The sequence below is a fragment of the Camellia sinensis genome, chromosome 10 (assembly GCF_055761805.1).
Source record: "Camellia sinensis isolate YWXY chromosome 10, ASM5576180v1, whole genome shotgun sequence".
NCBI classification, from domain to species: Eukaryota; Viridiplantae; Streptophyta; class Magnoliopsida; order Ericales; family Theaceae; genus Camellia; species Camellia sinensis.
In genome coordinates, this window is record NC_138970.1 from 44,725,825 (window position 1) to 44,748,421 (window position 22,597).

The following is a 22,597-nucleotide window of genomic DNA, read 5'->3' on the forward strand; positions in this document are numbered from 1 at the left end:
CAACTTTTAGATTGATTTCTTTGATTTTGTGATGAAAGCTCCCCAACGACATTTGAATCAATGTATGTTGTGAGAGAGGGCTAGAATCTAAACGGTGTTTCGTTGTGAGAGAGCTCTGTTTGCTGTTATGGAGATGATATCCGAAACCGAGTTGGATGAGATAATCTAGCTTCAACATTCAATTTTATCTTATTTTTTTTGTTTTTTGTTTTTTGTTTTTTTGTTTTTTTTTTTTTTTTGTTTTTGTTTTCTTTCTGTGGGTATGATGATTTGAGAAATACAGAGAAAAGAATAAGAAAACATACAAGGAAGAGAGAGAGAGAGAGAGAGAGAGAGAGAGAGAGAGAAATAAAGAGAGTTAATCATCGGTGATAGATGTGGACAGCATATAACAACCCCAATCTGCAATTAACTTCTAATCCGTGATTAAGGACACTAATTAAGTGATTAAAATAAATTATGTGTTTATTGTGTATTTTGTGTGTTATTTGACTTTCTATTTGTTACTCGTAGTAATATCTGTTGTGAAATCTACTTCGATATGAAAATTGAAAGCCTTATCGGCTTCTGAAAAATCTAGAAATCCCCTAGATATTGATTTGTGATTATGTAATAATTTTAAGCAATATATAAAAATCCCAATCAAACAATCAAGACAAATCAACACAACGATTTTAACGTGGAAAAACCATAATTGGACACCTCCAAAGTCTTTGATCCTTTGTTCCAAAGACCAATAGTAGCCATAGCACACTTGAGCTCTTCCTCTTTCTTGATCATTAATTCTTCCAAAGCAACTTGTGACATCTTGAGAGATTCAATCTTTTCTTCATACATGGCATGGGTTTGCAGTAGCTCATTCATTTCTGTCTCACAAGTCAACAGTTTTGCAAAAAGAACTTGTCGATCATCAGCTACCTTGATGGCATCAATCCTGGCCTCGGAAATCTCCTCCTTAAGTTTGACTTTCTCACTTTCACATGCTTTGAGTTTCTTTGTGAGTTTGTCATTCAATTTGAATAAGTTAAGAGACTCCTCATACAACTTTTCATAAGCTTGCTCAAGCTCTTCATGATCACTCTCCAAGGATTCATCATCAGTGATATTCTCAACTGACCTCTTCGGAGAACCTGTTTGTCCTTCAGCTTCGGAAGCCACCATGAAAGCAAGGAATTGTTTATGTCCCTCTTCGCCTTGGTCTTCGTTGTCACTTTCATCTTCATCAGATTCTGATTCATCATCTCAAGTGATAGCGAGGGCTTTCTTCTTCCTCAAACGAGTGGGGCATTCTGAAGCAAAGTGGCCAAATCCTTGGCATTCATAGCATTGGACTCTTTCAGAGTTCCCTTGTATCTTTCCTTTCTCCTTCTTGGTAATAGAATTAATTTTGAATTTATCTTTGCCTTTAGATTTACGAGTATGAGTAGATTCCAAAAGATTAGGATTCTTTTTCAAAAAAGATTTTTTAAATTGTTTAACAAAAGCAGCTGTAATCTTGGAATCTATCTCATAATCCTCATCAGAATCCTCTCCAACTCTATGAGCACTACTAAAAGCAATAGTATCTTTTTGTTTCTTTTTGAAATTCCTGTGTGCCTCATAAGTTTGGAGATTTCCAACCAACTGATCCAGCTTGAGGTTGTCAACATCTTGAGCCTCCTCAATAGCCATAACTTTTGGTTGGAACCAATCAGGCAAGGATCTCAAAATTTTTCCCACAACTTTGGATTCTGGAATTTTTTCACCTAAATTGAAGCTGGAATTTACAATGTCACTCAACTTCGCATAAAATTCATCAAAGGTCTCACTATCTTTCATTGAAAGGTTTTCGAAACTAGACGTGAGCCTTTGAAGTTTTGACCGTTTAACAGAAGGAGTGCCCTCATGAATAGTTTGTAAGATATCCCAAGCCTCTTTTGCGACTTCACAATTACAAATACGACTAAATTCTTCAGGTGTGACAGCGCAAAAGAGAGAATTGATGGCTTTACTATTCTAGCTACTATTTTGGTAATCAATTGTGTCCCACTTATCAATTGGTATGGGGATTGTAACTCCATCAATGATAATTGTTGGTTCGGTCCACCCATTCATGACAGATTGCCAAACTTTTTCATCAATAGATTTTAAAAACGATCTCATCCGAGCTTTCCAAAAAGAATAATTGGATCCGTCAAGTAAGGGTGGTCGAACCATAGAATTTCCCTCACAAATTGAATCCATTATCACAAATCAAACAATATCTCGTTCTAAAAGAATTTTTTTAAAAAAAAATAGAACGACCTGATCTGATACCAAATCGAAAAATCTAGAAATCTCCTAGATATTGATTTGTGATTATGTAACAATTTTAAGCAGTATATAACAATCCCAATCAAACAATCAAGACAAATCAACACAACGATTTTAATGTGGAAAAACCACAATTGGACACCTCCAACTGTGATTAAAAAACCACGGGCAACAGCCACAAAACAATCCACTAAGAAGATTTAAAGGAATTACACAGGTATACTCTCAATTACCTAGCGAATCCACGCCTAATTGAACCAACGTCTATGTGCCTCTTCCAACCCCGTCTTCACCTCGAAATTGTCTTTACGATGAGCCACTCTAGAATCCACTCCAGAATCCACCGAAGCTTCAGGCTCGAATTCTTCAGAATCCACCGAAGAACAACTCTCTCTCTCTTGTGTATAACAAACAAAACCTTTGATGTACTCTCTTTAAACCATGAGTTGAATACTCAATAAAACATCAAAGAAATCTAACAAAATATCCCCAGATATAAACCTTAAGAACCAAAAAGAAGATCTGGAGGAATTAAATAGTTTTGGGAGAAAACCAACTATTTATAGAAAATCCAAAAGTAATCATAGTTTTGGAAGAAATCCAATTACTTATAGAAATCCAAAAGTAATCCTAGTTTTGGAAGAAAATCAACTTCTTAAAGAAATCCTTGTCAAATGGGATTGCCAATAATAAAACCTAACAGCTTCTGAAACTGAAATTAGTTACATTAATATGTTAATTAGAATTTTTAGAACACTGTGGTAAGTTTAATTAAAAATTGATTCAGTTTGATTCATTAAGTTGTGTTTGGTTAGCCTAATGTTCCAATTAATGTATTATGGCATCATAACTATATATATGAGCCCTTAAGCTCATTTTAGCTTATCTTTGCCCCTTTCTTGAGTGCAAAATCTAAGATTGTATTCTAGAGAGAGAGTGAGTTCACTTTTAGAGAGAGAAAGTGTAGAGATTAAAGAGAATTGAAGGTTTTGGCTTGAATTCTTCAAGATTGTGCTAGAACAAGAGTAATTCAAGACTATAGGTAAGCTTTTGACTATTAATTCAAAAAGTTATGTGTTGTAGACATGAATTCGTGAGGATTATGTTGACTTAAGCAAGTCTTGAGCTAAATAAGATGGTAGAAGGACCATACCATGCATGCATGTCTATTCCTTTACAAGTTGAGCATGATTTCCAAGAATTCTCTCATGCATGTTTGAAATTCATCTTAATTTAGGGAAAACATCAAGTTTCAAGATGTTTTGTGGCATTTGATCTTGTTTTGAGAAGCTCAAGACCAAGAAATCCATGCATGTTATATTCATGGAACATTCATAAAGTTTAAGTTGAAATTGTGAACAATTGGCATGCTTTTGGGCCTTGATTTTATAAAATGATCTTCAAACAATGATATTTTGTGAGTTTCTAAATGATTTCCAGAAATTTGGCCCAAGAGGATGAGTTTTGAAGCGTTAAATTTGAGTTTGAAGCTTGGAGATCAAATATGGAAATTCCATAATTTGAATTCACGCTCAAGCGTAGAAGTTTACACTCGAGCGAGCACTCTGAGTGCGTGCATTTCCGCTCGAGTGACTGGAAGCTCACTTGAGCGTGAAATGCATGTATCCAGAAGTTCATGTGTTTTGCAGCACGCTCGAGCGACAAAAGTGACGCTCAAGCGAGGGTCTGAGTCTCACGCTCGAGTGAGGATTGAGCGTCCGTCGACCGTGAAAAACAAGCAACCAATACTTTTTCAAAGTTTACAGTTCGCTTGAGTGAGGTAAGTCACGCTCGAGCGAACCCCCACTTTTTGCATGTTCGCTCGAGTGAGGAAAGACAAGCTCGAGTGTGGACCTTGTTTTCAGTAAGTTTTGGAAAATGTTTTCAAGTGCATTTTTGCATCCTCATTTCATCCTAGGCATTCCTAAGCCTGAGTTTAGCCATAGTAATGAGGATATGAGTTAGAAACACACTACGAAAGGAATGTACTAAGTTAAGAGATTACAAGTGTGTGTTTTGATCATCTTCTTTAGTTTAACTCATACAAAAAATTAAGTTTTTTTTTTTTTTGCATGTTTTTTTTTATTACATTTTTTAAATATTTTAATCAATTTTTATTTTAATTTTTTGGATACACATAATCTAGATATACTTGAGAAGTATAATTTTTTGTGATTTTTTTTAAAAAATTCACCAAATACAAAAAATAAAAAAAATAAAAAATAAAAATAAATCAATACATTATCTAATTTTGTTGTATTCAATGAATTTTTTAAAAGTTTTTTGTACAAATTTTATACTTTTTAAATATATTTAGATTAAATTGATCTAATCTACATAAAATAGTGGAAATAAAAATGAAAAATTATATTCATATATAAAAATTTATACAAAAAACTTCATAAAAATGTTGTGATAGTGATATTGTTGTAAATATAAATCATGTTTATGAATGTTTTGTTTTATAGTGAAAAGTCACCATTAGGATATAGCATTGTGTTTGAAAATTCTATATAAAATTTATATATATATATATATATATCATCACTCAATAAGAATATGTCATTACAACAATCCAGATTTGCTGTAGTGTGTTTAAATAGAATTTAATGATGAAAAATTGTAGAATGTAGTTATTGTTAGGATTTTGTAATTAGCAATCCTATTTGATAAAACTTCATTCAGTTGTAATTTTATTCGCTTTTATATTTCAGTCAGGATATGAGTGTTTATGCAAAGGAGTTTGTGATCTTGAAACTTTCATGTTTCATTACAACAAATTACACTTTTGGCGACTAAATTTTTAGTCGCCAAAAGTCAATTTTTAGTTGCCAAAGATTTTTACCGACTAAAATTTTTGGTCGCCCGTTTGGTCGTTGACTAATTTTCGGCAAAAGAATTGACGATTAATTTTTTTTTAGTCACCGAAAGTCGTCAATTAACGACTAAAAATTTAGTTGCCCAAAAGAACATATTTAGTCGCCAAAAAGAAAAAAAAAAATTCATCTTCAATTTTTTAGCTACCAATTTTTTAGTCGCTAAAACCGTGTCACTCATTTTTGGCTACCAATTTTTTAGTCTCTAAATTATGGTGCTCCTTTTTAGCTACTAATTTTTTAGTTGCCAAAAGCTCTATTTATTATTTTTTTTTTAAATGCACAAATTGAATATTTTTTTATTAATTTTTAAATTATATGCATTCCATTATCAATGCAACCTGTGACCTGTACATATACAGAATAGTACATTTATCAATTATAATCTAAATCCATTATCAATAATACCCATTTCAATATCAACTATCTAAAAACTTTAACTTGTAACATCATATTCCAAATATCATACAAATCCACACCAACCAAGTATAATACATCTAAATTAAATATTATATACAAAAATACTGAATTTCCAAAATAGAGGATTGTACAAAAATAAATGTCTTCCATATACAGAACAAATGCTCTTCGTACACCAAAATAAATAACCTGCTGCATAATAAAGCTCTTCCAAGGACTTGAAATTATTTTGCTATAAGTATGCCCAGGCCAAGTTCTCCAATGACCTTTTCTTCCAAAATAGTCTTCACTTTAATGTTGAAGCATTTCAATTTGTTCTTCAATCCTACCAGATCTCTACAATGACATGAAAATGTATACTCAAAGATTTGTTTTGATCACCAAGTAATTAAAGAGAGTATTCAAGATGTCAAACTAAAACTATTAAGCTAAATGGGAAAGAGAAAACAAAGGGGAAAAAACAATTTTTTTTATTAGGATTTGAACCCTCAAACTGAGGTGCATGGGGTCATACTCAAGAGCAACAAGCTCAAGGAGGGCTGCATGGATTAGTATGTCCAAACTGCAATAAATAGGATTGTTCATTCAAATAGGAGTGTTGCTACCTATAGCCAATAAACCACCTACAAGCAAAATAAATAATAAGCCATTATCAACAAAAAAAAATTATAGATAGGTTTTCATTATAGACAGGTTTTTTAGCAGAGTACCGATTATTTTACACAGAATGACTATTAATATTGATTCTTTAAATTCCTCTTACATTTTCATACTCGAGAAACCAATTTCCCAGCAGGAAAAGAGATAAAAAAAAGAAGAAGAAAGAAAAGAGAAGAAAAACTGGTGTTAAGTTTTTTGTGCTCTGAATAGATTAATGCAAAGGACAATCCTTCACCCAATTATTTCCACTAGTTACCAATGTGATCTGTTGTTTTCAGTCAGATATGCCTTATCAAAATTTTCCCCTCGATATAAGCTCCTCTTACATGATGTAGACAATATAGAATAGAAGCCAAAAAAAAGAAAAAAGAAAAAAAAGGGTAGAGGACCATGGTCACTGTCTGTATGTAGCATCCTATTATTGCATTACACCTATGAATAAATTATAAGTGTATGCCTACTTTTATTTAATACTAGAAAAATGTTGTTCAAGTAAAGAATCATCCTATATATACAGAACAAAACAAACAAACAAACAAGTCATTATGTTAGGTTCTGTTGTTATGCAAACAAACAAGTCAAGCCAGAGTCACCCATTATCATATACAGTCGGTATGTCACTCTATTATCCAGGACTTTTCTATACTACCAAAAACAAAACGGTTTTTCGAAACCATGCCCAATAATTATCTCTTATCATTGTATTTGGATTCTAAAAAATTTCAGCCATTGATTAGCAATATTAAACAGGATATAAAAAAAAAAAAAAAAAAAAAAAAAAGAGATTTCCAAAAAATCAAGCGGTTTTCATACCAGGAGATGACCCTAATACACTATTAATACCTTGCTTTTTTCTTTTTTCTTTTTTGGTATGGAACCCAAAATTTCCACTTTTGTACCATAGTTGGATCCAATATCCACTTTTGTATGATCTAGAATAATGTGGCAGCTCATTTTAAAAGTAAAGACCGATCAATGTGACTTATATTTTGTATAAAAATTCCGGTAATATTTCATTTTTTTTTCTAACAAAACGTGATATTTTTGCCAATGAAGAATGCATCAGACAACCATGCCAATACCAATTTCTAATTCAGAGCATCCAATCACGGCCTAAAAAATTCCAGCACAAAACAAAGCAAAATCAAGCAATACCCACATTACTAATCTTCAGAATTGACCAAAATCCAGAAAAATCCACTACTTGGGGTTTCAATTTCAAAATCATTAAAACACCCGAAATGATTATTCAAACACAGATTCAAATTCACAGCAACAACTTCAATAACAAGCAATCAAACCCACAAAACAGAACAACTAATAAATAGATCGATTAAAATATAATCGACTTACTCTTGAGCTCATCAAGCCACCGCTTGATGCTATCGAAAGTAGCCCAGCGAGTGATATCGTAGATGATGAGAGCACCAACAGCACCTCTGGAGGTGACGGCGCGGAAGCGCTCTTGGCCGGCGGTGTCCCAGACCTGGGCTTTGATCTCCTTGCCATCAAGCTCCATCACCTAGGTCTGAAACTCTATTCCCACTGGGGCTTTTAATCGAACTCGTCTCTCGCAAATCGCGAGAGCAAGTTCAATTTTCCCATCGCTGAGTCCCCAATCACCACTATCTTGAACAAGTACTCTTCTCCTTCTGATTTCTCCATTTTTGTTTGGTTTGTTTGGGTTAGAGAGAGAGAGAGAGAGAGAGACAGACAGACAGACAAACCGAGAACGAGAGCGAGAGAGGCAGAGAGAACCTGTGATCTACAGTGGCGGCGATGTGCGACATACGGTGAGCGACGGTGATCTGCGGTGAAAAGAGGTGGGTGATGTTTGGTTGTAAAGGAGCATCTGTGTAAGAGAGAACAATCTGTTTTGCTTAAAAAGAGAACCATTTGTTTTGTCTAAAATTTTCACACATTTGGTCACCAAATTGGTTTTTTTGTCCGCAAATGTTAACGGTGTGTTTGGTAACGTTTACGTTTTCAGTTTATATTTATAAAAATTTTATAAACTGGTTTTTGTTTATTTTTAGAAAAACATAAACTACAAACGTGTTTGGTAATTGACAAAATGTTTTAAAAAATTTAAAAATATAAAAAAAAAGTGAGAAATGGCAATGGTGGCAAGTGGCGGCGGAAGACGGTGCTAGAAAGTGGTGACGGTGAGTGGTGGGTAGCTGGTGGCGGGTGAGTGGGTGGTGGTGGGTGACGGTGGCGGGTGGTGGGTGACGGTGGCGGGTGGTGGGTGGTAGCGAGTGGGTGGTGGTGGCGGATGGCGGATGGCCGGTGGTGGTTGGTGGTAGCGGGTAGGTGACGGGTGGTGGTGGTGCGTGGGTGGGTGGTGACGGTGGCGGGTGGGTGATGGGTGACGATGGCGGGTGGGTGGGTGACGGTGGCGGGTGGTGGGTGGTAGCGAGTGAGCGGTGGTGGTAGTAGTGGCAGCGGGTGGTGGATGGTGGTGGCAGGTAGGTGGCGGATGGCGGATGGTGGTGGGTGGTGGCGGGTGGTGGTGGTGGTGGGTGGATGGGTGACGATGGCGGGTGGTAGGTGGTAGCGAGTGGGTGGTGGTGGTAGTAGGTGGTGGCAGGTGGGTGGTGGTTGGGTGGCGGGTGATGGTGGTGGTGGGTGGTTGGTGGTGGCAGGTGGTGGATGGTGGTGGCAGGTAGATGGTGAGTGGTGGCGGCAAGTAGGTGGCGGGTGGTGGTGGTGGCGGCAGCGAGGGGTGGGTGGTGGTGGCGAGTGGGTGGTAGGTAGGTGGTGGCTGGTGGCGGGTGGCGGGTGGTGGCGGGTGGCGGGTGGTGGTGGTAGGTGGGTGGTAAGTGGTGGTGGTGGGAGTGGGTGGTGGGTCGTGGTGGCGGAAGACGGTAGTGGAAAATGATGGCGGGTGGTGGCTAGTGTTGGGTGGCAAAAATAAAAAAAAAAACTGAAAACTCAAAATGGAAACACATTTTCTGTGTTTTCATTTTTTGGCCAAATTTATAAACTGAGACCACTGATTTATAAATAAAAAATTTTACCAAACAAGTTTTTATTTGAGTTTTTAAAATTTTTGTAAATATAAACAGAAAACTGAAAACGTAAGTGTTATCAAACGGCACCTAATTAATTTTATAAATCTCTTCAAAATTTGAATTATTTCCTTTCAAATATTTTAGTTCTTTGTCGACTAAAATAATTTTAGTCACTGAAAATAAATTTTTTGCGACTAAATTTTTAGTCGCCAAAGATAAAAAGTAATTTTTTATTTTTCATTCGGCGACAAAATAATTTTAATAGCGAAAACTAACTATTTGACAACAAAAAAAAATTTTAGTCACTAAAAATATATTTTTGGCAACCAAATTTTTTGTCGCCGATTATGGTTTTTTTAGCGACTAAATTTCTTTTTGTTGCCAATAATCAATATATCCCGACTAAAAAAAATTAGTAGCTAAATATTGTACTTTTGCCGACTAAAAAAAAATTTTGGTCGCCAATTCCACAACTTTTGGCAACTAAATTTTTTTTAGTCGCCAATTTTGGTCGCCAAAGGTGCATTTTGTTATAGTGTTTGCCACTTCACTGACTAAGTACGGGGATCGAGTTGTTTGACTACTCGAGCAGTCATTTGTGCACCGGAGCAAAGAAAAAGATCATCCAGTACTTTTGCAAAGCGTCTGAACTTCTGAGAAGAAAGTTTTACTGCTCGAGTCGTGAAAGTTGCGCTCAAGCGGTCAGCTTATATGTTTCGCACCGCTTTTAGTTACACAACTCAAGCAGCGAAATGTACGCTCAAACAGTTTTCGAGATCTAGTTTCTATAAAGTTCGTTGTTTGCCCGTTTTAGGGTTTGAGCCGTCCAAATTTTCAGAAATAAAGAAAATAAAAAATAAGTGTTTTCTATTTGAAGGTGGTTTATATAAGTTTCCTTGATGTATAGAAGGTAATCCATTGATTAACGAACTACAAATTGTCAAACATCAAGGATTGTTATTCTGTTATTCACAAAGAGAGAAGCATTCTTCGATGGATTCTGGGGAACTTGGGCCTGAAGCTTTGGTGGATTCCGGGGAACATCAGCGTTATGGATTTAACGTTGAGTAAGACATTTCTGAGGTGAAGACAGTGGTGGAAGAGGCACATTGGGGTCGGTTCAATTCGGGTGTAGATTCGCTAAGTAATTGAGAGTACGCTTGTGTAATTCTTTTTTGTCTTCTTAGTGGATTGTTTTGAAGATTTGGCACATGTTTTTTTTAATTACAATTGGAAGCGCTCCAATTGTGATTTTTCTACGTTAAATCGTTGTATCGATTCATCTTGGATTGTTTGATTGTAATTGTTATTTACTATTTAAAATTAATACATAATCACAAATCAATATATTGGGGGTTTTAGTTTTTTCAATTATGATAATAAAAAGAAGAAATGGTAGAAAAAATGGCAAGATGGTCATTTAGAAAAGTTTAGGGCATGACATCAGTAATCTAGGGAACAATTTATAATGAGATTATAAACCTTAAGGAGGAGAATGTAATTTTTCAAATGTGAAAAGGGATCTACATTAAATAGAATTTTCAAGGGTTGTCAGTGTAATTTATCTATTATTTAAAATAAAATCCAATTAATGCTTTTTAGTAGAATTATTAATAATATTAAAATAAATAATTTAATATTGAAAGAGAGATAGAGAGAAAAGAGATAAGAATTAAGGAATTAATTCACCATTTATGTGTGAGAAAAAAAAAATATAAGTTTAGTGTTATATTAGTTGTATATATAATATAGTAAATATGATCTACCGATATTGATAATTTTAATATCACTGGACACTTACTACTTTAGATAATTTACAATCACCTCTCTTGAAATTTCAAGAAAATACAATTAGTGCCACATTTTTTTACATAATTACACTGATTCTTTATTGAAATAAATAAAGATAAATATACATTTTATTAGAAAATAGATTATAACATCATTTTTTTCATTCATATAATTAACGAATTATTGATGATGAAAAGCTTAAGTGTTATATGAATTAAAACATTGACAGAAGTCAATGTAATTATATCAAAAGTGTGATACTAATTATATTTTTTTCAAACCTCGAGAGAGGTGAGTGTAATTTACCCTAATAATTTATACGTATATTAAATATTTTTTATTTTATTAAACATAATTCGAGTTGAATATTGCTATTCAGGCCCATAAGTTGGATCCACTTTCTAAACCCATTACAAAAAGCAACAATGCTACGTCGCTCGAAATTAGCCTCCCCGAATCCCCCTAAACGACGAAACGACGTCGTTTCGTCGTTTTAAATTTTTTTTTTTTTCAATCAGAAAATCAAAAGAGACGAAGAAAAAGAAAGAAAGCAGAGAAGAAGAAAGAAGAAGAGGAAGAAGGGAAGAAGAAGAAGAAGAGAGGGAAAAAGGAGGAGGAGGAAGAAGAAGGGACTGGAGCTGCGACGATCCATCTCCGAGCTGCGACGATGGCAGAGCTGCGACGATCGGACGGTCGGCCGGAATGCAGGGGGGCCTCTGTGTGTGTGTGTGTCTCCCTCTCTCCTCTCCGCTCTCCCTCTCTCTCTCTCTCCCTCTCCCTCTCCCTCTCCCTCTTCCCCGTCTGTGTTTGAGCTCAAAAAGCTTCGAAAATGGAAGAAAAAAAAGAAAGAAAAAAAAAAGCCTAGTTTTGGGCATTAGGGAGATTAGGGGGGGTAAATTTTCGAGCTACCAATCTTTATCCTACAAAAAATTAAGGTTTTAAAGACCAAAATTTAAGGACAAATTTATTTTTTAGAGACCAAATATTTTTATTATGAAAAATATCATTATTATATTTTTAGTAACAAAATTTGGACATTAGTGATGAATTATTATTCTTTTGGGACCAAATTTTTTGTCTAAAAAAATAAACCATTTTGAGATCAAATTATTTTGTCCCTGAAAATCTATTTATTAGTGACATTTTCTAAATTTTGTCTCTAAAAGCCTTATTTTTTATTTTTCGGGACGATTTTTTAGCGACTAACGATAGAAATTGATCCTTAAATATTTTTTGCAACAAAAATTTCACTTTTAGAGACAAAAAAAAAAATTGGTCTCTAAAACTCTTATATACTGTAGTGACCTAATGATGTTTTAAGAAAATAATTTGTTAATAATTAAATATTCTCTAATTATTAATTAATTATTTTTTTAACACATCACTAGATTTAAAAATTAAACTTATATATCATTTTTCATTCGGATTTTGAATTACCCGTATTGTTTGGTTTCTCAAGCTTGATCCGAATTTAATTCCTATTTCTAAATTAGTGTTCGGTTTCTCAAAATTGATCCAAATTTAATTGTATTTCTAAAGTTGTGTTCAATCTTACACCTAATTAAAAAGACAAATGATATATGTACCTAATTCTTGGGTGTGGCCCCAAACCTATATAAGTGTAAATTTCTAAATTTGTGTTCAATCTCACACCTAATTAAAAAGGCAATTTCTTGGGTGTGGCCCCACACCAATATAAGTGTGTAAAATATTGTGTAAAAGAATAGTTGTGTTGCATTCTCACAAAAAATTCTTATGGTTCATTTGATTAGAAATAAATAAATTGTAAAAAATAAAAATAGTAGAAAGTAAAGTGAAAGAAAAAAAAAGGTAAAGAAAATATCTTTTCTCCTATGAATTTGATTAAGATGAAAATTTTATACGAAAATAAGAATTCTAATTATAAGTAACTACTTTTAGAGATTATTTTATTTTTATCCCTATACTTTGTCATGATTTTCAATAACCCTCTAGACTACTCTTATTTTCACGCATACCCCTATACTATTTAAGTTACTATCAATTTTGCCCTCGTCGTCAGATTTGAAAAAGGAAAAGTTAAAAAATTACATTTTGGCCCCAAATTTCAAAAGAAAGATGCAGACCCACCATTTTTCCTACCAGCAAACCACCACCAGTAACCACCACTTCAAGTCTTCCTATCTCCTTCGTCATAACTTCATTTCGCCTCATTTTTACGTCGTTGGATTCAACTCACGGTCTAGTTTTCGTATCACATCTAATACGTCTCGTTCTCTTTTTTTTTTTCATACTACCGGAGCCCCGAAAGTTGATAAAAAAATAAAATAAATAAATAATACTTTTCTTCTCGTTTTCGACTTTTCTTCGAGCCATCTTTTGAACTTCATATCTTTCTCGATTCTTGACGGTTCTACTTCATTCTTTCGCCATTATCTTTGCATCACTTCCTACTTTGCCCTACACTACCTTGCTTTCTCACTTTTTCGTGTAATGGGTGGTTTTGGTATGTCAAAAGTTGTTCGAAAACTAATTTTGAAAATTTCAAAACATTCATTTTTTTATTTCTCTCTTCTCCATCTTTCCCATTCTTCTTCTTCTTCTTCTTCTTCTTCTTCTTCACTTATAACATGATGTAGAACATGGTTCTAGGTGGTAACAGAACTGGTGATAGTGGTGGTGGCAGTTCGGCGATGGCGGTGGGTTTGGTGTTGCAAGGTGGTGGTGATGGTAATACTCATGGTGGCGGTAATGGAACTTGGTTGTGAAAAATGCAGGTTTGGTGTTATAAGGTAGTGGTGATAGTAATACTCATGGTGGTGGTAATGGAGTTCGGTGGCGGTGAAGTTGGTAGTTCGGGTGGTGATGTTGGTGAAGTTGATGGTTGAGATTACATATGCCCTGAAGAATATCACTTTCAAAATTGTCATTCGAGCACTTTGTGTCATGGGAAGAGTAGAGAAGGCATTGTCGGTTTAGTCCTCATGCGTCAAGGAAGTTCAGTCCCTACAAAGATTTCTTTCAACATTTTTATTTGTGAGTTCAATCGACAAGGCGCCTTGAGTGCTTGTAATATGTATGGTACTGCATTGAAAATAGGTGTAATTCCTGAGAGAGAACCTAGAGGATATTCAACTGAGAGAAAAACTCTTATTGGACATGTTTAGATTCGTATCATGATAGAGCAGTCATAGCAAATAGAGAAATTAATAGGTGCTCATTAATTTGTAATTCAACATCAATGGCTATAACAACAAAACCTTTCTTCTAATACAAAATCAGCTATTTGCTATAAGATTTTTCTTAACAATACAAATTTCTTTTGTTCTTGGAAAAACAGTTGAGGTTTGCATCTCATTTACGATCCAAGTCTAAATGGGCACGATGCTCCATTCAAATGGACTGAGAAAATTCCAGTAGAAAAGATAATATGTATGTATATAATTTGAAGAAGAAAAAGAAAATCACTATCCGAACCACCAACTTCACTGACATCGAACTCCATTACCGCCACCACCACCATCACTAGTTTCGTTACCACCTAGAACTATGTTCCACATCATGTTATAGGTGAAGAAGAAGAGGAAGAAGAAGAAGAAGAACGAGGAAGATGGAGAAGAAAGAAACAAAAAATGAATGTTTTGAAAATTTTGAAATTAGTTTTTAGACAAATTTAATTTCAGCATACCAAAACCGTCCATTACACAAAGAAGTAAGAAAGCGAGATAGTGTAGAGCGAAATATGAAGTGAAGTGAAGAAAATGGTAAAAGAATGAAGTAGAACCGTCAAGAATCGAGAAAGATATGAAATTCGAAAGAGATGGCTTGAAGAAAAGTAAAAAACGAGAAGAAAAGTCTTTTTTTTTTTTTTTATCAACTTTCGAAGCTCCGATAGCATACAAAAATAGGAAGAATGAGACGTGTGAGATGTAATATGAAAACTAGACCATGAGTTGAATCCAACAACGTAAAAATGAGGCGAAATTGAGTTATGACGAAGGAGATAAAAGGGCTTGACGTGGTGGTTGTTGGTAGGAAAAATGGTGGGTCTCCATCTTTCTTTTGAAATTTGGGGCCAAAATGTAATTTTTTTTTAACTTTTTCCATTTCAAATATGACGGCAAGGGCAAAATTGATAGAACTTAAATAGTATAGGGGTATGCGTGAAAATAAGAGTAGTCTCGGGGGTTATTGAAAATCGTGACAAAGAATAGGGATAAAAATGAAATAATCTCCTACTTTTATAACAAATTTAAACTTTCTTGTATTTTTTGTAGAAATTAGAAGCTTAGTTACCATGGTATTATGAGTTGTACAAAAATTAATTTTCTTGTAATTTTCACCACTTTCATGCTGAACAAATTTAGAGTTAAAAAAAAAAAAAATTCTCATTTATTTCACTTTCTACCATTTTTATCCTAATCAAACTGAGCCTTATAAAAACATTTTTTTCACAGATTCTTTCCGGTAAGAGTATGTAAAAGAGTACTTTTGTAAGAAATTTTTGTAGGAATAAATAAATTTTCGTAAATAAATAGATAAACCTTTATGTCTAAGAATAGATAAACCTATCATTGTTGAATTAAAAATATATTACACAAATTCTAAGCAAAAATTAGATAAAAATTAGCATTGTTGAGCCTGCCATATGCGTGCACTATAAGCGAAGTGCGAATCAGTTTAGCCTATTTTGAGAATTTGTTTCGCCAATTGTTTTTAAGAAAATTATAAATTAATTTGATAAAAAAAAATGAATAATAGAAAATTCAATAACTGTCATATGGTTTTACTTTTTTTTAGGAGTAAAAATAAATTTTTTTAAATTTAAAAATATATCTTTGTTGTTTATTTTTATCAAACAAATTTTTATTTTTTCAAAAAAAAAAAGAAAAAAAAGAAAAATAGGCTAATTTCACTTTATTCCGTGTGATTTACGTCATGCGCGGTTTATTTCCATGACATTTGAAAATGACCATATAATAACAAACAACATTTACATTAATTGGGAAAATTTCTATAGTGGGGTGTATATCTTATGGGATAAAATCCCCTCCATATTTCATCTCTTCATATTTTTTCATACTTTTTTATTGGTCTCAATTCGGACCAGCACTAATGATTCGAACCGTATATTTCGTATCCCTCTCAATGAAGGTCATTTATACAAAACATTAGTTTCATCGGGCAAACATAAATATGGGAACAAAATACATTTTGTTTTATAAAATAGATGGTTTAAATTTAATTAGATTTACCATTCATTTTATAAAATAAAATGAGATTTATTTTTATATTTACAATTTTCTGATGAAGTTAATTTTTTATATGGATGAACTTTATTGCAAGACTTACGAAATAAACGGTTCGGATCATTCATACGGATTCAGATTGAAACCTACAAGAAAAGTATGGAAAGATATAGAGAGATGAGATATGAAGATGAGCTTCTCATAAGCCTACTTGTCTTTCAAAATGAAAAAATTCTAATATACGCTCTTTTTAAAAAAGGTTTACTATCTGTATTTTTAATTATGTCATTTTTTTAATTATTACTAATTTTCTTCAATTATGATATTATTTTAGTTATAATTCATGATTTTTTTAGTTATACTTCATATTGTATTTAGTTATGACATTTTTTTTTTATAGTTATAACTCAAAAAATTAAATTATGTAACTTTCTTTTTTAATTATAATATATATATATATATATATAATATACCTTCTAAAAGGAGATTTTTATTGATAAGTCCAATTTAAAAGTGTTTTAACCCAAGAAGTCCATGAAGGAATTTTTTAACCCATTTAGTCCCATGTATGTATAGTTTTATTTCATAAAGTCCATTTTCTTGATTTACACTATTTTCTTGGACACTTATGGCCTTATATTTAATTTTGATACCCTTATAAATATTTTTTCAACGATTAGCAATTTAATGATGTGAACATTTATATTTTAAAATTCACATTTATAGGAATGTAAATTGGCCCGTGGGCGGCTCGAAACCCGCCCGCGAGCCAGGGCGGGCCCCGCTCGTTGACAATGTGAATATTCACGTTGACATGTTAAAATTCACATTAATAGGAGTGTAAAATTGGCCCCCGTCCCGTGGCGACGCGAAACCCGCCCGTGGCCCATGGGCGGCCCGGGGCGAGCCCGGTTCGGCCCGTTGACAATGTGAATATTCATATTGACATGTTAACATTCAAATTGATAAGAGTATAAAATTGGGTCGCGGCCCATGGGCGGCCAAAAGCTCGCCCGCAGCCCGAGGCGAGCCCGGCCCGGCCCGTTGACAATGTGAATATTCGCATTGACATGTTAACATTCACATTGATAGGAGTGTAAAATTAGCCCACGCCTCGTAACTGCCCGAAACCCGCCCACGGCTCGTGGGCGGGCCCGGCCCGGCCTGTTGACAATGTGAATGTTCACATTGACATGTTAACATTCACATTGATAAGAGTATAAAACTAGACAGCAACCCAGGGCAAGCCCGACTCGGCCCGGCCCGGCCCGGCCCGTTGACAATGTGAATATTCACACTGACATGTTAACATTCACATTAATAAGAGTGTAAAATTGGCCCCCGTCCCGTGGCGGCGCGAAACCCGCCCGCCGCCCATGGGCGGCCCGGGGCGGGCCCGGTTCGGCCCGTTGACAATGTGAATATTCACATTGACATGTTAACATTCACATTAATAAGAGTGTAAAATTGGCCCGCGGCCCATGGACGGCCAAAAGACCGCCCGTTGCCGGGACGGGCCCGGCCCGTTGACAATGTGAATATTCACATTGACATGTTAACATTCACATTGATAAAAGTGTAAAATTGGCCCGCAGCCCGTGGGCGGCCCGAAACCCGACCGTAGCCCGAGGCGGGCTTGGCCCGACCCGTGACAATGTGAATATTCACATTGACATGTTAACATGCACATTGATAGGAGTGTAAAATTAGCCCGCGCCCCGTGGCTGCCCGAAACCCGTCCATGGCCCATGGGCGACCCGGGACTGGCCTGGCCCGGCCTGTTGACAATGTGAATATTCACATTGACATGTTAACATTCACATTGATAAGAGTGTACAATTGGCCCGTGACCCGTGGGCAGCCCGTAGCTCGACCTCGGGCCAGGGCGGGCCCGGCCCGTTGGTAATGTGAATATTCACATTGACATGTTAACATTCACATTGATAGAAATATAAAATTGGCCCGCAACCCGTGGGCGGCCCGAAGCTCAATCGCAGCCCGAGGCAGGCTTGGCCCGACCCGTGACAATGTGAATATTCAAATTGACATGTTAACATTAACATTGATAGGAGTGTAAAACTTGTCCGCTGCCGGAAACTCGCCCACGGCCCGGGGTAGGCCCGGACCCAAACCCGGGCCACTCTGGGCCGCCCATGGGACGCGAGTCAATTTTACACTCTTATCAATGTGAATGTTAACATGTCAATGTGAATATTCAAATTGTCAACAGGCCGGGCCGGGCCCGCCTCGAGCTGCCCACGGGCCGTGGGCGTATTTCGGGCAGCCACGGGGCACGGGCTAATGTTACACTCTTATCAATTTGAATGTTAACATGTCAATGTGAATATTCACGTTGTCAACGGGCCGGGCCCACGTCGGCCCGGGGCCGGGCTTCGGGCTGCCCACGGGTCACGGGCTAATTTTACACTCTTATCAATGTTAATGTTAATATGTCAATGTGAATATTCACATTGTCAACGAGCCGGACCGGGCCCACCCTGGTCAGCGGGCGAGCTTCGGGCCGCCCACGGGCCACGGGCCAATTTTATACTCCTATCAATGTGAATGTTAATATGTCAATGTGAATATTCACATTGTCAACGGGCCGGACCGGGCTCGTCCCGGGTTGCCCATGGGACGCGAGTCAATTTTACACTCATATCAATGTGAATGTTAATATGTCAATGTGAATATTCACATTGTCAACAGGCCGGGTCGAGCCCGCCCCGGGCCGTCCCGGGCAGCCCACGGGCCGTGGGCTAGTTTCGGGCAGCCACGGGGCGCGGGCTAATTTTATACTCTTATCAATGTGAATATTAACATGTCAATGTGAATATTTACATTATCAACGGGTCGGGCCGGGCCGCGCCCAGGGCAGCCCACGAGCCGCAGGCGAGTTTCGGGCTGGCCACAAGCCGCGGGCTAATTTTACACTCCTATCAATGTGAATGTTAACATGTCAATGTGAATATTCACATTGTCAACGGGCCGGGCCGGGCCCACCCCGACCCGAGCCCGGGCTTCGGGCTGCCCACGGGTCATGGGTCAATTTTACACTCTTGTCAATGTTAATGTTAATATGTCAATGTGAATATTCATATTGTGAACGGGCCAGCCCGGGCCCGCCCCGGGCAACGGGCTGGTTTCGGGCCGCCCACGGGCCGCAAGCCAATTTTACACTCCTATCACTGTGAATGTTAACTTGTCAATGTGAATATTCATATTATCAACGGGCCGGGTCAGGCCTATTTTTTTAGCTTGTGGGCCGGCCCGGCCAGTCTCGAATTTTTTCGGGCACCCACGAGGATCAACATGAGCCGGGCTCCTACACATTGACGATATAAACATTTATATTGACGGTGTGAACATTCACATTAAGGGTATTTTGGTAATTATGTCACCCATAGGACTTATTGAAACATAAGAAAATAATGTGAACTAAATGGAACATAAGTAGATGAAAAGGTTATTTTGGTCTTCTTATCTCAAATTGGACCTAATGGAATAGTCAAAAAGAATATGGATTGAATGGAATAAAACTCCTAGAAAATGGATTTATCAAAAAAACTCCCTTTTAAAAGAGGTATATCATAATATTTCCAACCAAAATGACAATCATAAGGGCTGCTAATGTAAACTTATCATTTTTATTTGTTATTTGGAAAGTAAGTTTTTAGTTAAAAGGCACTTTCTAGTTTGTAATCTATTTTGAGTCACATCTTCCATTTTTTTACATATTTTTTTTTTAAAAAAAATTTAAAAAAGAATTTAAAAAAGAAAAATGCTTGGGAGCACTAATTAGTGCTCCCACTAATTAGGTGGCAGTGGGTCCCGTCATTAATGATGTGATATTTTGGTTTTGAAGTTGTGTTTTTTTTTTTTTTTTTTTACTTTTTTAATGCATTAGTGCTATTAGTGATGATATTTTTAATGGGATGAATCATTGTTGTTTAAAAAATTAACTATAACTATCTTTTCAAAATACTTTTTAAAATCTTCTTCTTTTTCATTTTTTTTTTTTTTTTTTTTCAACAACCACATGCAATTTTGTCATGGCTCTGACTTTATTACCCCGAAAAACCAAAGTTGTCTTCCATGGGCTAGGGATGCTAGCAAAGATTTATTTTATGTTTGGCTGTTCTTTTACGTTGATCATTGAAGTTTTTATTTATTTTTTTCACTTTTAACTCTTTATATTTTAAGTATTTCTTAATTTATTTTAAAATTAAATAGAAAATGATATGTTAATTGTTACCTGACATAAAAATTAGAGAAAATATTATTTGCCCCAAACTTTCGCACGTTTTTTAATTTGGCTTCCAAATTTTAATTAATATCAATTTTACATCTAAATTTTCAAAATTTTAATCAATTTGACCCCAACCATCACATTCCGTCTACAATTGGACGGAATGTACTGATGTGATATCAAAATTCATTTAAAATTTCATTTTATCTCCAAATTATACCTTAAAAATCAAATTGCCCCCAAATATAAAAAAAAAATTAAATTTAAATATTTAATAAATAATTTTTATCTCAATAATGAAAAAATTAAATTTTAAATAATATATACTTTGCAAAAAAATAATAAAAAATATAAAAATTCTCGTATAAAATTATCTTGAAACTATGAATTATGAATAATTTGACAAAAATGTTGTACCCATACCACCAGGTACTTACGTACGGTATTTTTGCATACACAAAACACGTACTTAAAATTTTTCTTCTTAATTGTTGGCGTATCCAAACATATCTAGTATATATCCAAGTGTTGTACCTCAATCAAAACAATATTTTCTTTTATTACAAAGATAAATTTTTTTGTACTAGACTTCTTTTTCATTTTTAGTTTTGTGCTTAGCATGGTTTTAAAATAAAGTTATGATTTGTAAGTTATTTAATATAATGATATTTAATTTTAGTTTATCTTATACCTGTACTTTTGGTATTAAATGTCAGTTGTATGTTGGATTTAACAAATTAAACCATTTAATCAATTTTTTTGTTTTATTCTAAATTAATAACAAATATTTTTTACAAATATATTAAGCCTTCTCCGTACCTTTTTTTTTTTTTTTTTTTTTGAGCTTTTACCGCATCGACGTATCCGCATCATACTAATACTAATACTCATACCTATACCTGTGCTTCATAGGTCTGAAATTATTCTGAATTGATCCAAACATATTGAGCCGAAAATTTCTTAATTACTATATGTGTGTGCGGGCAATTATAACTGATTTATTACCCAACTTTAATAAAATTGATTGGCTAATAGTAATTTTAAAATTGAGAGGAATTTTTTTTTTTCAAAATTCGATAAGTACCCAATACGGGTACGAAATGTTTGTTGACGTACCCATGCTTCATAATCTCAAGATAATTCTAAATGATAATTTATATATATATTATTTTTTTTGCAAACTATATATTATTCAAAATTTAATTTTTTCATTATTGAAATAAAAAATTATTTATTAAATATTTTAATTTAATATTTTTTATATTTGGAGGCAAATTGATTTTTAAGATACAATTTAGGGAATAAAATGAAATTCTAAATGAACTTTGGTGTCATGTCAGCACATTCTATTCAATTGTAGATAGAATGTGACGGCAGAAGCCAAATTGATCAAAATTTCAAAATTTGCTTGTAAAATTGATATTAATCGAAATTTGAGAGTCAAATTGAAAAACGCGTAAAAGTTTGAGAGCAAAATGATATTTTCTCTAAAAATCATATTATTATACTAGAATTTGGATTTGTATCAAATGTATGAGTTTTATATAATAAAATATTTTTATACCACGTAATTATCAATATTTAATTTTTTATCTAATTTCAGACCTACGTTAATTTTTAGGCTATGTTTGGCATAAAGGTTTGGGTTGGGTTGATGCTATTTTATTCAAAAAAAAAAAAAAAAGACTTTGTAATCCAATAAAATAAAATATCACATCAAAATCAAAATCATTTTATTTTTTCTCTCACAAATTAAAAAAGTCAAAAAGTCTATTGCAAATAAAAATTTTTAACCTCAAGTTAAAATAATTAAAATATTAAAATATTAATCCACATTTCAAACGAAGACTTAAAATAAATTGAAAAAAATTAAAACATAAAGAATCAAATGATGATAAAAAAAAAAATAAGACCTTTAAAAGTTAAAATAAAAAAAATGACCAGAATCGACAAAGCGAAAAGTAAACCCTTTGGGTCTGTTTGGTAATTTTTACGTTTTCAGTTTATATTTACAAAAATTTTATAAACTGATTTTTGTTTTTTTTATATATTTTTAAAAAAACATAA

General features: G+C 34.6%; 1 long non-coding RNA gene and 1 pseudogene across 1 annotated transcript; both read right to left on the reverse strand.

Annotated features, from left to right (window-relative positions):
* LOC145800339 (galactinol synthase 1-like) overlaps window positions 1–22,597 on the reverse strand; it is a 177,698-nt pseudogene that overhangs the window by 39,508 nt on the left and 115,593 nt on the right.
* On the reverse strand, window positions 5,588–8,202 carry LOC145801081 (uncharacterized). Its single transcript, XR_014341974.1, has 2 exons — window positions 7,602–8,202; window positions 5,588–5,924 (listed from the first exon to the last, which is right to left on the reverse strand). It is a non-coding gene; the product is annotated as an uncharacterized LOC145801081 (long non-coding RNA).